Raw genomic sequence first — 14,344 nt, 5'->3', positions numbered from 1 at the left:
TCCCAATTGGGGTGTGTGTGTGTGTGTGTGTGGCAAAGATGCATCAGGGACAAAGAGTTCACACTGCTGCAGTGCTGTCTATCTCCATTCCCTCTCCTCTCCGTTCGTCCACACCCACCTCCATCCCTCTCACATGTCTTCCTTCACTTTTTTCCCCTGTCAGTCTGTTTCCCTCCGCTCAAATGATCTCTCAGTATTTCGGTGTGTCTGGGCGCTCGGTGCATCTCTCTCTCTCTCTCTCCCTCTCTCTCTCTCCCTCTCTCTCTCTCTCTCTCTCTCTCTCTCTCTCTCTCTCTCTCTCTCTCTCTCTCTCTCTCTCTCTCTCTCTCTCTCTCTCTCTCTCTCTCTCTCTCCCTCTCTCTCTCTCTCTCTCTCTCTCTCTCTCGAACACACGGCGTGGGGCTGAAACACGACTGTCTGTACATCTTGTACCACACGTGCCAACCTCCATACTCCGTATACTACACTATCTCTGTTCCCCTCCTTCTCGCCACCCCCACCCCTCGCTTGATTGTATTGTATGATCCACGTACATGTGTGTATGTCTTTTATTTCCTGCTGCGCTCACTCCGTCTCCTCATTTGACCTCTCCGTTTCCATCCTCTCTTGCACTCTCTTTGCTTTTTCCTCCATCTCTTGGCAGTATGCATCAAACGATCCCATGTATAGTTTACCTACCTGTGCCTACACATAGTTTACCCTCTTTCTTTGTATATATGTGTGTGTGTGTGTGTGTGAGAGAGAGAGAAGACCGTTTGATGCATCCTTTTTTGTTTGAAGCTGTCGTGTCTGCCTCCAACTGAGATGCTTGATGTGTGTGAAGCCATTTTTAGTACTGATGTCTACTTGTGATGTGCGTCGTAGTACTCTACACTGGGCGTGTGTGCGCGTGCATTAACACTGACCTTGTCAGGAACGATAGGTGTGCGAGTGTGTATCAAGTGTGTATGTCTGCAGTGTGTAGCCGTGCTCTTGTCTGCATCATGGTTCAACATGTGTGCGTGTGTATGTCTGGGGGAAGAAAGCAGACAGTGCACATGTGACTCGAGTGTCGGGAACATAGGGTTCAGACTGCTGCGCCAGCCCTCCCCCTTTTCCTCCCGCTTCTGCACTCACTTTCCTCCTTACAGCCTTCTTTCCTTGTTTCCTTCTTGTTCTTTTTATTGCTCTCATTCTCTTCTCCTCCTTTCTTCCTCACAGTCGCTTTCTCCTATCCTCTTTCGTCCATCTCCCTCCTTTCCTCCTTCTCTCTCTCTGTCCCTGCACATGCTCCCTTCCTCTTTCTCTCTCTCTGTCTCTCTCCACCTCCCTCTTTGTCTTTTCGTCCGTCTGAGGTGGCCCACTCAGACGTTGATGAATAATTCAGACTGTGTTGCACTGCAGGTTTTCCCCTTCTCCGCCCTCGCGACTCCCCTCTTTTCCTATCTGCCTCGACTTTCCTCCTCTGAATCACCCCCTCTTCCTCCTTATCTCCTTTCCGACAGAATCACTCATCTGCAAATTAGTCTCTAATAATTCTCCCGAGTCTCCGTTATTTTTCCGAAAGGTATTGGTGAAACAAGTGTGCATGTTTGAGCGCTTGCCAGTGTGTGAAATTGAGAGATCCCCCTAGTGTTTAGAATTCTGCAGCTCTTTCTGAAGGGGGGATTCTCTCTCTGTCTCAGTATCTCACCCTCTCTCTTTCATACACACTTTCAGAGGCTCTCCCACTACCCCGCCGAACCTCACATCTCTCTTTCTCACACACACACACACACACCCTCCATCAGCATCAGCCCTTTCACCCCATCTCCCTCTATCACTTTCCAGTTACTACTGATTCGTGATTAGGAGGAAACGCTCAAGAGATGTGAAGAGCAGGAGCCGAAAGAGGGCGGGCTCGCTAAGTTAGAGGGGCGAACCAGCGTCGGAAGTAGTGAGTCACGGTCAGTCGGGAGCAATGTGATGAGCACTTGGCAAACAGGAAACCGACGTTCTGCAGGCTGAGCTTTCCAGGAACCCGCCTGTGACGCTTCACTGATGAACCACGCACATCACCTTGCTTTACATTGTGACGGCGATAGGTCAAGCTGGGTCTTTGGTGGTCTCAAATATCAATATTGTCATACATTCATCAAACACTGCCCTTAATGAAATATTCACTCCCTACACATGATTCGATAGACGAGGCCATTGTAGTCATGATAATGTTGTGGGAAATCATCCGCATCATCGACTGAAGGGGATTCAATAGATGAAAAATTACAAATGACCCTCACTTAAACTGAGGCTGTCTGCTATACGTATATATATATATATATATATATATATATATATATATATATATATATATATATATATATATGTATATATATATATATGTATATATATATATATATATGTATGTGTGTGTATATATATATATATATATATATGTATATATGTGTATATATATATATATATGTATATATATATATATATATATGTATGTGTGTGTATATATATATATATATATATATATATATATATACATATATACATATATACATATATATGCTATATTATGGAACGTGTGGGTGGCCCTCATGTTTTAGTATAGTGTGTATGTCTCATAAGTTACGGCTGGTTCTCATGTTTTATGTACAGCCTGAAATGGGCAGTGAATTTCTACAGTATGCACTTAAAAGGCTATACTGTGCTCGGCAACAAAATTGTGCGAACCACTAGAATACTTGGCGTTTGAAACACAGCACAATGACATTATGGAGCAGCGCTGTTGCTGTAAAGCTGGATATGTCTCTGTCCGCTATTACTGTTATTACAAGGCAAATACAGAAGCCTATAGGACATTACGTATAGGGCCGAAGTGCCCTAACCCTAATTAGAGCAGGGCAGGTAATGAAAAAGGTGGGAAAGCAGACAAAAGACCAGGGAGTGATTAAGTGACGTGACAAGCGGAAGGACAAGGAAATACTGCACACATGGCGTTTGATTGACAGCTATCATTACAATATTTGTGTCCGTGCGGTGATGTCATTTGCTCTCGAGCACGTTTTACTGCTCTCACGACTTTTGACATAAATGTGACGCCAACTTAGACAAAAATAAAACAAGTCCAAATGAGGCCCAGATAAATCAAAACAGCTAGAAATATTACAGTGGTCGGGATTAGTATTGTGACAGCTGTTGTCGATCTTTGCGAGATTTAACTATGAATATGAAGACTTCCGCACAGCTTTATCCACGACCTGCACTTCTCAGTGTTTGACTTTGGTTTTGGAAGCTGAAAAAAACCGCACATATGTTCCATTACAACCTCGCCAGGTCAAATGTCACTGTTACACGTGATACCTTTGGAGTCTCAGTAGTATCACCAGGAGTGTGTTGTACCTCTGCAGGAGCCATATGCTACATTCTGGGGTGTAGGTCATAGCGCACGGTCAGTTAGATCAGAGTGGTGATGCTTATCATTGATTTTACAAGATGTGAATCAGCCCTAAAAAAAAGCCCTAAAAAGGATAGCACTGCCTCCCAGCAGAGAGCAAAATAGAGAGTATGATAGTTATGTTGGCAAAATGTGACAAACGGGAAAAGCAAAGCCAAGAGTACAAAACAGAAGGCAGGGGAAGAGAGGGTGCTGAGATGGAAAAAAAGGGGGTTATTTACATGATGCTAACCTCCTGAAGTGGCAGTTGCCATGGCGACCATGTCCGAGTGTCTGAGCTCTCCTGGCTTGTCGGGAATGGGCGGGGTTAAGTAGCAGGGGAGTGTGCCCCCGTGAGCCAATCCCCCGTGAGCCAATCCCTGCTTGGCTCTGACACATTTCCCACATGCAGTGCCCCGGTGTTAACTGGGTTACGCAACGTTCCCCCAAAAACACAGACTCACAAAGATCAAAAACCAGGACCAGTTCCTTCAGCTGTGTGTGTGTGTGTGTGTGTGTGTGTGTGTGTGTGTGTGTGTGCGTGTGCGTGTGCGTGCGTGCGTGCGTGCGTGTGTGTGAAAGGCATCATTTTAGACCAAATAAGAAACAGTGAAACAAAGAGAAGGAGAAAAAGACAGGAGGAGAAGTGCAGATGTGTGACTGATGTTTAACAGCCATTCACTTGTGTTGCATAATTACTGGGCAAACCTGGAGATACTGAGTACACAGTGTGCTCCGTGTCTCAGCCATACACATCGCACATCACATGACCGGAAAAACACGATTGCCACCAACAGTGAGAGAACGGAGGATGACAGTGCATTTTTAGAGTTTACAGAAAATGCTTCAAATACCATCACATGCACAGTGACACAGACATTGCCACGATTCATTGTTCATTCAAAATATGGCATTTTTTTCCACTTCCGAGTAAGAAACAAGGATATTTGGCTAGAATCAACCCCTTCTTGATGTTGCACGTGACTCCATTTTGACAAAAATGCATATTTGCTTTCTGGGGCAGAGGTCATATTATGTTCAATAAAACTGTAATGTTTAATTTAAAGCTTAAAGCATTAGCTCCACAGCTTAGCAGTGTTCAGGTCAGATTTTATTCAAAGGCTTTTAGGTGTCTGGAAGGCAAGAACATATGAAATATTTTTTCCCCCGCGTCTTATTCAAATTCATATTTGGAGTCTGTTGAATCAGATTGCATCACAGTCCAAACACTCTGCTCAAATCCAGATTTCCAGTTGTCTTTTGCCTCACTCTTATCGTGACACACACATGACATTCATGCCGATATGCTGTGTCTGTATATACAGAGGTTATAAGAATATGTGCAATATAGAGTGTCTTATATCGCTTTTTTTCCAGCACAACCCATAGGCAATCTGAGGAACTCTATAAACACACCTGAGCAAAAAGTACTCAAAATGTTTAAAATCGGATTGAATTTGTGAAATTAGGCAATATGTCGCAAAAAATTGTCTCATTTTCTGACTTAAGCACAATTATTGCTATTTTTATATCACTACTAAAACTGCCTGAATATGTGACGTATAAACACCCCCCCAGAATGTTCATGTAAGGAGTTGTGTATTATTCCCACGGCAATTTACCATGGGTGAATGGTATATTGCCATGGACCAGTGCCACGTGAGCACTAAGGGTTAATTGTTCAGCCCTAGTGGCAGCCCACAGGTTCGATCCTGCTCACCATCACCATCTCCTGTCTGCCAGTGTCACACGATCCTCTGCTGTTATGGTTGAGCGAGTGTGTCCTATTTTTTATCCAAATTGTGTTTACAGTGATTACAGCTCAGTGCAGGTTAACCCGGTTAATTCATCCATCAAATGTGCTGAGCTGCCACCAACAAATGTACCACATGCATTTTCAGTCGGGTAACACACTTTGACCCAGACTGAAACACCTATTTGATGGACTGACATTAGGTTTGTTACTGGCATCCAAGGTCTCCAGGGGTAGATCGTACATTTGTGATTTTAAATCAAGTAATTCGATCTTGACTTGTCCAGTAATGTTGTCTGTGATCTATCTGCAAAACTAATCACATTCCCATAAAACTCCCTTAGCTGTGGTGTGTCTTTAAGCTATTTAGCCCATGTATGTAAGTCATTTGCTCAGTGTTACACAGCAGTGAGCACAGACTTCACTACAAGCTGCAGTAGTTCATTCAGTGCACCAGACACAAAAAACGCTGCAGACTAAAGTGACCGTTTGGTAATTTATGGCTGGATTTATGAAGGTACAGTCAAGCTAAATCAAAGTTGGACGACATCTGTTGAAGAGACTCAGCTCTTTCTTGAAAACTCTTTATTCTCAGTGGGAATCGGGGGGTTTGAGAAGCTGCCTTGTGTTCAGGAATGAGATGATTTTTTTTTTTTTTTTGTTCGCCCTCCACAGCTGAAGTCAAGGTGCCCTTGACCGAGCAGTTTGCCTCGGCCGATCTGCCGCCAACGATTACAGCTGAAAGTGTGGAGGAGTGTCTGTGAATGATGCTGAAAAAGAAATGGAGCTCATAAACTGTCTGGTTGCAGTAAATAAAAGAAAGAAAGACAAGTTTATACAAACGTTTGGACATTACGTAAGCCATCGTCCTTATTTTAAATATTCATTTTCAAGTGAATGCAAATAAGACTCACTATTTTCGCATCATTTCCTGTATAATTTGACTGACTGACTCTTTGATGATGGGCAGAATAACCCTCACGTCACATTTTTGACATGACCCCCCCCCCGCGAATGAATCGACTATAACAGTAGAGCGAAAGGCGGAGCTTCAAAGACGGTGCGCGTCTGCGACGGGAACATGATGAAGGAGCTTTCAGTCACTGGCCGACAGCTTCACCGAGGCGGCGACAAACTGTGAGACTTAAATAGACGTTTCATCTGTCATTTAAAAGGAGGTTTGCTCCTGTTTTGTTTTACTGTACATCCCCCAAAGTAATGGTTTCTCAGATCTCTTGGCTTTTTATACTTTCTAAGACACACAAACACACACACACGGTCCAAATAATCCTCATTGTCTAGCCAGTGAAAGGCTAATCCAGTAAACAGTGGAGTTCATCCAACAGTTGACAGATTAACCCACTGCAACATCTCTCTTTCTCGACCATGCATACACACTTGTACACACATGATGAGGCAGAACTGGAATATTCCAGCTTTGCAGTGAAAACCTGTCATTCTAAATGTCAAGTAGACATGGAACTGTTAACCAGAGTATGTCACTTTATACTTTTTTTCTGATAAACATAAAATGTGCTTTTTGCAGATAACTGAACAAAACGTGTGTTTAAACAAAGCAAAAAAACAATTCATATACTTCTATTTCCGCTGCATTAAATATCCAACTTGTGAAACAACAAACTGAATTCAAAGCGTTTTAGTTTGAATTAACTCAGTATTCACAATCTACAAGAAAGTAGCCAGTAATCTTCACACTAGGTACTCCTGTCTTTTATTCTATTTCAAAATTATGTATAAGTTCCTTAACCAATGTCAGTCAATCTGCGACTCCTATCACGTGCATTACATGCTGTAGGTAGGGCACCAAAACAAAAAAAATCCATCCAAAGTATCATTTGACAACACAGGAAAAATAGTAAGATATAAAACAATTGTGAATTATGTATGGCCGTACCCGTTATCCCCAATCTTCTCATGGTACGTCTTCCCCCTTTCTTCAAGTGGTGTATTCCAGTGGTTCTCAGTATCACCTGAGAAAATAATGAGCTCTTGAAGTAAGACCATGTTCATGTACACACTGCAGTTGTACACAAACATCTAAATTAGAATTTTGAACAGTATAAAACATATTTACAATAAAAGTCGTTGTCTCAACATGCAAAAACAGGCCAAAACATTTAAACCAACTCTCTCCTCTCTGGCGACAAAGACACTGATTCACCGGTGCGAGTGAGATTACCGTAATAACCACACTATTGGCTTTCAACTGCAACTTCTCAGCTCTCAGAAACCGTTTTTTCCGATAGCACAAACTGTTGCGTAATCAAACGTGTCATTGGCGATACAAAAGGGTTACATTTTTTTTTTCCGGTTCCCGTGCATAAAAACACCTGAAACTTGGCATTGAGGTCAGGTCTGGCGAAAATGCGGTATTGGCATATTTCCCGAACCCGTGCGTTGCTCAAGGGCTCTATAGCGGCCCCTAAGATGCAACGTGGATGGAGCATGCCAAACATCAACTTGTGCTGAATTTCACAAAAGGTTTCAAAAGGGCGTGGCCATGGCAACCATCGAGAGTTGACCTTTCGCCACGAAACAGGAAGTGCCTTATAACTTCGCCATACATTGACCGATCGCCTCAAAACTTCATACGTGACACGAGAGGCCGACCCTGAACACGTCTACGGACACAAACTTCACCCAATGTGATGTCGGTCATTTTGAATTGAGGTCAGGGAACTGCTGCACTCCCCGACTTGCGTGGGCCCTGTCATGACTGCATGCAGTCCTAGTTTTGATTTAATTTGTGTACCTTTTATGTGTGTTTTCATTACTGAAAAGTAAAGTTTGAATAATGATATGTATGAATAAGACATTATTGATGGTTACAACAGCCAAGTTGAGGTAAAACATTCAGTGCACATATTACACACTAAGCACAGTTCAAAAGAGAATTCATAAAATCTAGGGAGCTGGGAGCTCCTTCCTGGGTCCTGCAGGAGCTGTTGAGGGTCACCACAGTCTCATACAGGGGTGAGAGGTGTTTGCCAGGTTTAATGTCAGCTCGGCTAACATCCTCCCCTCCCCCAGCCCCTCTGTGGAGTACGACAACAAGAGGCTATTGTGCTCCGTGGCATCCAAATGGCTAGCAGCGGCTGTGGTCTGGTGTGTTGGACACTGTGTGGCTCTGAGGCTGCAGTTGTCTTGTGTGGCCACCAGGAGCTCCTTAGAGTCTCTGCAGCAGCATCTAAGGAGGGGTGTGGCTCTGCACCGCCACCGATTCAGGTCAATGAGTTCCTTGTGGTGAGGAGAACAGTCAGGCACGGTGCCAGAGATGCACGGACGCAGCACGCGCGCACACACACACACAGTTACCTCACATTTATAATATTATTTTTAACCAGTGATATACGCCAAAACCCATCTTATCCCTAATGGATCATATTTAGAGTTTAAAGGTGGGATAAGGTGACACACATACAACCACCCACATGCATAGTGACCTGTATGTACTGTTGAGTGTTGAAGAAATGACCTGAAGCTTTTCTAATTTACAAAATCAGCATGTGTGTGTGTGTCTCTCTCTCTCTCTGTGTGTGTGTGTGTGTGTGTGTATGTGCATTCATCTATATGCCAGGTATCTTTGTGTGTAAGAGTGCACGCTGATGTGTGTGTGTATAGCATTGTGCGGCGAGGATTGAGTTACATGTATAAAGTGCAGGGGCAGAGATCCGGGAGCTGCAAGCTGAGCCAAGCTGGCTAGTGCTACTACAGCACTGCTGCGACTGCAACACACACACACACACACTGAGTGAGGGGAAATGAGGTCGACTTGGCACTCTGTCAAATTTCTCTCTCTCCTGCTTACTTGCCAAGCGCTGCGTATATGATTCTGTGTTTTACACACACACACACACACAGACAGGGGCTCTGCTCTACTGCACCATTTTAGAAGGCTGGGGGCATACAGTTCACACACAGACACACACACTGGATATTTTCAAGAATGAATACATGGCACCCTGAATGGAGGGGGACATTCAGCTCGTAAAAAGGAAGAGTCCTTGGAATTTTGTGGGCCAGTTTCTGCACAGTGGAGCATTTTTTGCTATGAAGTCTAATCATTTTTAACTGCCGTAATCTATGTATTTATCCCCTAAAGTCACATAGCACTCCGTAGTAGAAAATAAACGCACCAAAGGGATTTTAAAATCTAAATCTGCAGAAGCCACTGAATCCCCCCCCCCCCCCCCCCCCCAGAAGCTCAATTACTCCTTTGAAGTGGCTTTCCATTTTTCATGGTAACGCCCCCCCCCCCCCCCAATCATGACAGCTCCAGAGCAATAAAAGAAAAACAAAACTACTGTGGCTTTTGCATAAAAAAACTGAACAAAAAAAAAACACCCATTGTTTGTTCAACTGCACACAAGGGCTACAATAAGTGCTCCCTGTCTGCAGGAACAGTTATATAAAAGCACAAAAGTCGATGTGAGTGACATTTACTGTACAGTAGGTATACTCTGTGCATGCTTCACAGCTGCGCTCCTCCACTCCCACATTCACCTTGAAAGCGATCTTAACTGGACGTTCATCCTTCCTTCTCCATCCCTCTCTCACCTCACTGCATAATAATAATAATAAAAAAAAAAGAGAAAATCAGTTTGGCCAATATAATCCCTTCTGAGTCCTCCACGGGATTTTAAAAAGACACTGGCCCTTACACAAGCTAAGCTGCTTAATATTAATACTGCAGTCGTTTCTTGCTGTTGGCTGTGTTTGCAGTGGGGGGCGTGGGATTGGGCGATATATAGGCAAACTGGGCTAATAAATAGGGATTAGGCTACTCTGTGGCGCTGATTGAAAAAAAAAAAAAAAAAATGGTGTCAGGAAAAAAAAAGGCAAACTCTCAGATTAGACCCCCAGTAGTTATGTATGCGGATTACAGGCGAGCAGTCAGCTGATGTGAGGAAGGAGGGACAGGGAGAAAAATGGAGACTGAGGTCATACAAGTAGTCTGACATTTAAAAAAAAAAACAATATTAAATGTACTTCAATTGCCAAATTGATTTGCTAAAAATCAATGATCAAACACTGAGATCGATGTTCAACTTTTAAAATGTCACACATGTACGGTGCTTGTTATAAATGCAGCATTCAGACTGAAAACAGCGTCTTTTATGCAGGGAGCTGCACCAGTAGGGGACGCATTCCCATGATTTATGATTCTACAGCATGGAAAGAATATTAAACCGCTGGAAAGTCATCGTGTTGTTCAGTTTTCATTTTTCAGTGATCTGCAAACAAAGAATAATAACCAGAGCACAGCAGTCAAAGAGCACAAACCTCGACCAAAGGTTAATCTTCTTCTTCTTCTGCTTCTTTTGGCTTCTCTCTTTGGAGTCCCTGACTTCAAAAGGTTCACATTTTTATTTAAAAATCCTGAATCTGTATCCAGATCAGCACCAAAATCTAATCATTTATGTCTTGGACCAGAAAATGTATCCATCCATGAGGTCTATTCACACCTGTACCTAGAAATGGTCAGGCGGAAATGTGCAGAAAACGCAATTTAATGCCAGTTGCATGCATATCATCAGTCAGTGCACCGCTGCACTCTTGTACATCAATAAAGGTTGAATATTACCAGGCATAGATTTCTTTTTATATTTCTTAACTGCCCTTTTTGTTTGCCTAAAAAAAGGCACTGGCAGAATAAGCACTTTAACTTCTTGTGGATAAATTCTGCTGCTTGTGGAGGTGGAGCTGATTTTAGCTGCTTCATACACTCTAGTGCCGTTTAATCTGCTAATCTGTGACCTCCAGTCACATTTAATTTGGATGTGAAGTCTGAATCTGCAAAGTGACAAGTGACGACAGCTGTCAATTGAATATGTTTAAGGTCAAGGTACTGGAAACGCTCCTTTAAAAGATTATTACTTTGTCACTTCAACAGTTCAGTGTTGGTGGAGGCACAAGAGGAAAGGAATTATTCCAGAACCCAGAAAAATGCTAAATTATTTGATGGTAAAAAAAACAAACAACCCAGCTTCAAAGCAAAAGAACAAGGGAGGTGGACAAGTGACAGGCAAACAGTCAGGCTACTGTCTAAGAGGACAGGCGGATAATGTTACTGTTTGTGAACTGTACACTAGGCAGGCAATTTGTGATGAGTCGGCTGGAAGCGGCTGCTCAAAAACTTGCCTTTCTTATTTCCAGGACACCCATCAAGTTCACAGCTCTGAGCTCAGCTTACAGCATTAGATTGGATGACTCGCCGCTGTGTGAGTGACTGCTCTGCGATCAGCACTGTGGACGCGCCACAGTCCTCCTTTGAACTCGGAGGAGGAGGAGGAGGAGGAGGAGGTGGTGGTGGCGGCGCGTGGAGGCTCGTCTGTTGTCCTTTGACGACCCTTTCGTCGCGGACATTTTATTGTTTCCTTTTTGGCTGCGTTCAGCACTTTGTTTTGCGAATGCCCGCGCATGTGTGTGTGTGTGTGTGTGTGTGTGTGCACTTGAGCCGTGCTCCCTGACATGCTAATAACAGGTTTTCATCTTCTACAGATGTGTGTAGAAGATATGTTACTTACCCTCACAGCTCCCCTTCTCTCTCTCACTCTCACACACACACACACACACATACACTGTATTTTGGAACATTTCTTTGAAGCCACCATTGGTTGCCTTCAAATCGGACAATTTTCACAGCCGTAAATTACATGGGTTTAATGTTTCCCGCAGACTTTTATTCTTGGCAGCATGAAGCATCAGCGCCTCTAAAACTAAACTAAACTAAACTAAACGGCACTGGAAGACTTACAGACCAGTTTCTTCTTCTTCTTTTTTTCTTGGCAGCTGTAACCAAGAAAAAAAGAAGAAGAAGAAACTGCATTCTTGTCATAGGGAGTGAGTTATACGTTAACATTGTCACAGCTGTAGTAAAGGCCGGCTCGCTCCACGATTGAGTGCCACTCTCGAGTCATTAAAGGACGCTCGAGCATGAGTTCAGTCAAGAGGACACATTCACATACCTCCAGCTTTCATCTCCTCTCATGTATGCACGCTGTCTCTTCAGCTCCCGGGGGTGTCAACTCCACAGTCAGCTGTTCAACTGCAATGCAATGTGTAACTTGTTAGCCAAACATCTCATTGCTGTATTTTTAAATATGTTAAATCTTCCCCCCCCAGCTTGCCATAGTGCTGTGTGGAATGGTACACCCTGACCTGGCTTATGTTTCCACCACAAGGTGCAAGAGCCAATACATTCAGTCAATACATTCCAAGTGGAAAGATGACTGCAGTGTTTCTAGCTCCGTCTCGTAGGAGCCAGACCACTGAGCTTGATACTCCAATGGAAAGGTGCGCAAAAAAAAACATTTGACAGTTGAAGCACTGGCAATTTTCTGCCCTGCAACTGTTACACCTGCTGTTAGAATGCGTCTTCTGAGATCAGATAACGATCGGATAGCACTTCACCACGTGCATTTATACCAGCGGGGATTGCTCTAAGACAGCAAGGGAACCTCAGCTTCCACTTAAAGGTCGTCAAATATGTACTGGGTTGTATTTACAGTACAATTTCAATTGTTCTCTATGGGCACAGAATAGTGTTTTTCACTGCAGTGAGCTCGACGGTGATTGGACAAATGCTACAAAAACATCACTTCCAGGGAAGCTGGGCTTCCATGACAGTGGACGGGGGGGGGGGGGGGGGGGCGCTGTCATGACGTTGTCATTTTGAGGTTTGGGGAACATAACTGATGCAATCTTAGGACCATATAATTGAGTAAGCATAAGACTTTGTGACATCTTTATGATGCCACTTGCATGGCCTTCACATTCCATAAAGGATGCCATTATTTTTTTATTTTGTGTGGAAATGCAAAAGCATGCTACAAACATGGCCACTGCCACGCAAAAAAAAAAAAAAGCAAGGCCTTTTCCTTTAAGTACATATAAAAAGGTTTTTCTGAGGCTACGAAAACCAAACAAACACTCTCACAAACATGATTATGGGTGTATTCAATTTCTGACAATAAACCCTCTTTTATGTTACATACTGGATGTTTCACTGTACGCACAACGAATAGCACAGGGTTAGAATTAGACTTAAGCCACATGGTGTAAAGGAATTTTACAGGGAAAAGTATACGAAATGTGTAAAGCATTCACATCACAAGCGGCACAGGGACGCAGCAGGTCTGAATGTACATGCACGTGCGCATGTATCGCAGACAAAGACACACACACACACTCTCACACCACATCTGCGGTACAGAATGCCAGGAAAATGGAGTCAATGCAGACTCTGGCCTCAGACTCGAAGGCTGTGTTTTCTCCTGAGTTATGGCACGATACTGCTCCCTGTAATTTACCTTCCGCTGGAGCACGTAGGGCTGTTCGCCCAGCATTCCTCTGCCTGCCCACCTCAACACATGAAAGCTTCAGCCACAGCTGTTCTCGATGGCGGGAAATGAGTCCCAGATGGCAACGTGTTTTGCGTGTAAGCGCGCGTGTGTGCGCGTGTGTGTCTTTGTTTCTCGCCACATGAGAGAGCGCCTTTACTGTACAAGCAACCTGAGTCACATCCGGGTACACATCATGGTAATGTAGGGAAGACTTTTGTGGGATGGGGGGGAGAACATGTAGGGCTGGGCCTATTGCATATGAATGTACTTTTACCATCCACTGAGCAGCTGGTGTGCTCCGAACATGTGTGCAATAGACTCATATTGAACATTTTTACAACCAACATTGCATCGATTATGCATCTCCTTCTCGCTGTTCAATTATTATTATAGGATATCCTTTTTAAGATGGGATAATCTTAAATAATCTCATTAAGGTGTGTAATCTGCTGAATTCGTCCATGCGTCCATTTAATGCACGCATGCATGTCACCCATTCCTTTCAAACACAGGCCTTGAACAACAGAAGAGCCTCTCAAAATCAACAGTGTGCATACGCCCGAATAAGCCACATCGACCATGTGCTAAAAATAAACTACAATGAGCTACTGTCCCTTAGGAGCATGATTCTGTTTGGAAACCGCTCTTCTTTTTCTTTCTTTTTTTGAGAGCGAGAGAGGCAGACTAAGCTGCGAGCAGTCGCACTGAAAAAGTAGCCAGTCATGATGAATGCGGAGCTTTGAGAGATGAATGCAGTGCTAAGGGTCAACAGTGTTTTCTTGCCTTTGCCAGACAGTTTTATGCGTGGGTGCACAGGCCTGT

This window comes from Solea solea, chromosome 3, assembly GCF_958295425.1.
Source record: "Solea solea chromosome 3, fSolSol10.1, whole genome shotgun sequence".
Taxonomy (NCBI): Eukaryota; Metazoa; Chordata; class Actinopteri; order Pleuronectiformes; family Soleidae; genus Solea; species Solea solea.
Note: the sequence above shows the minus strand (reverse complement) of the source record.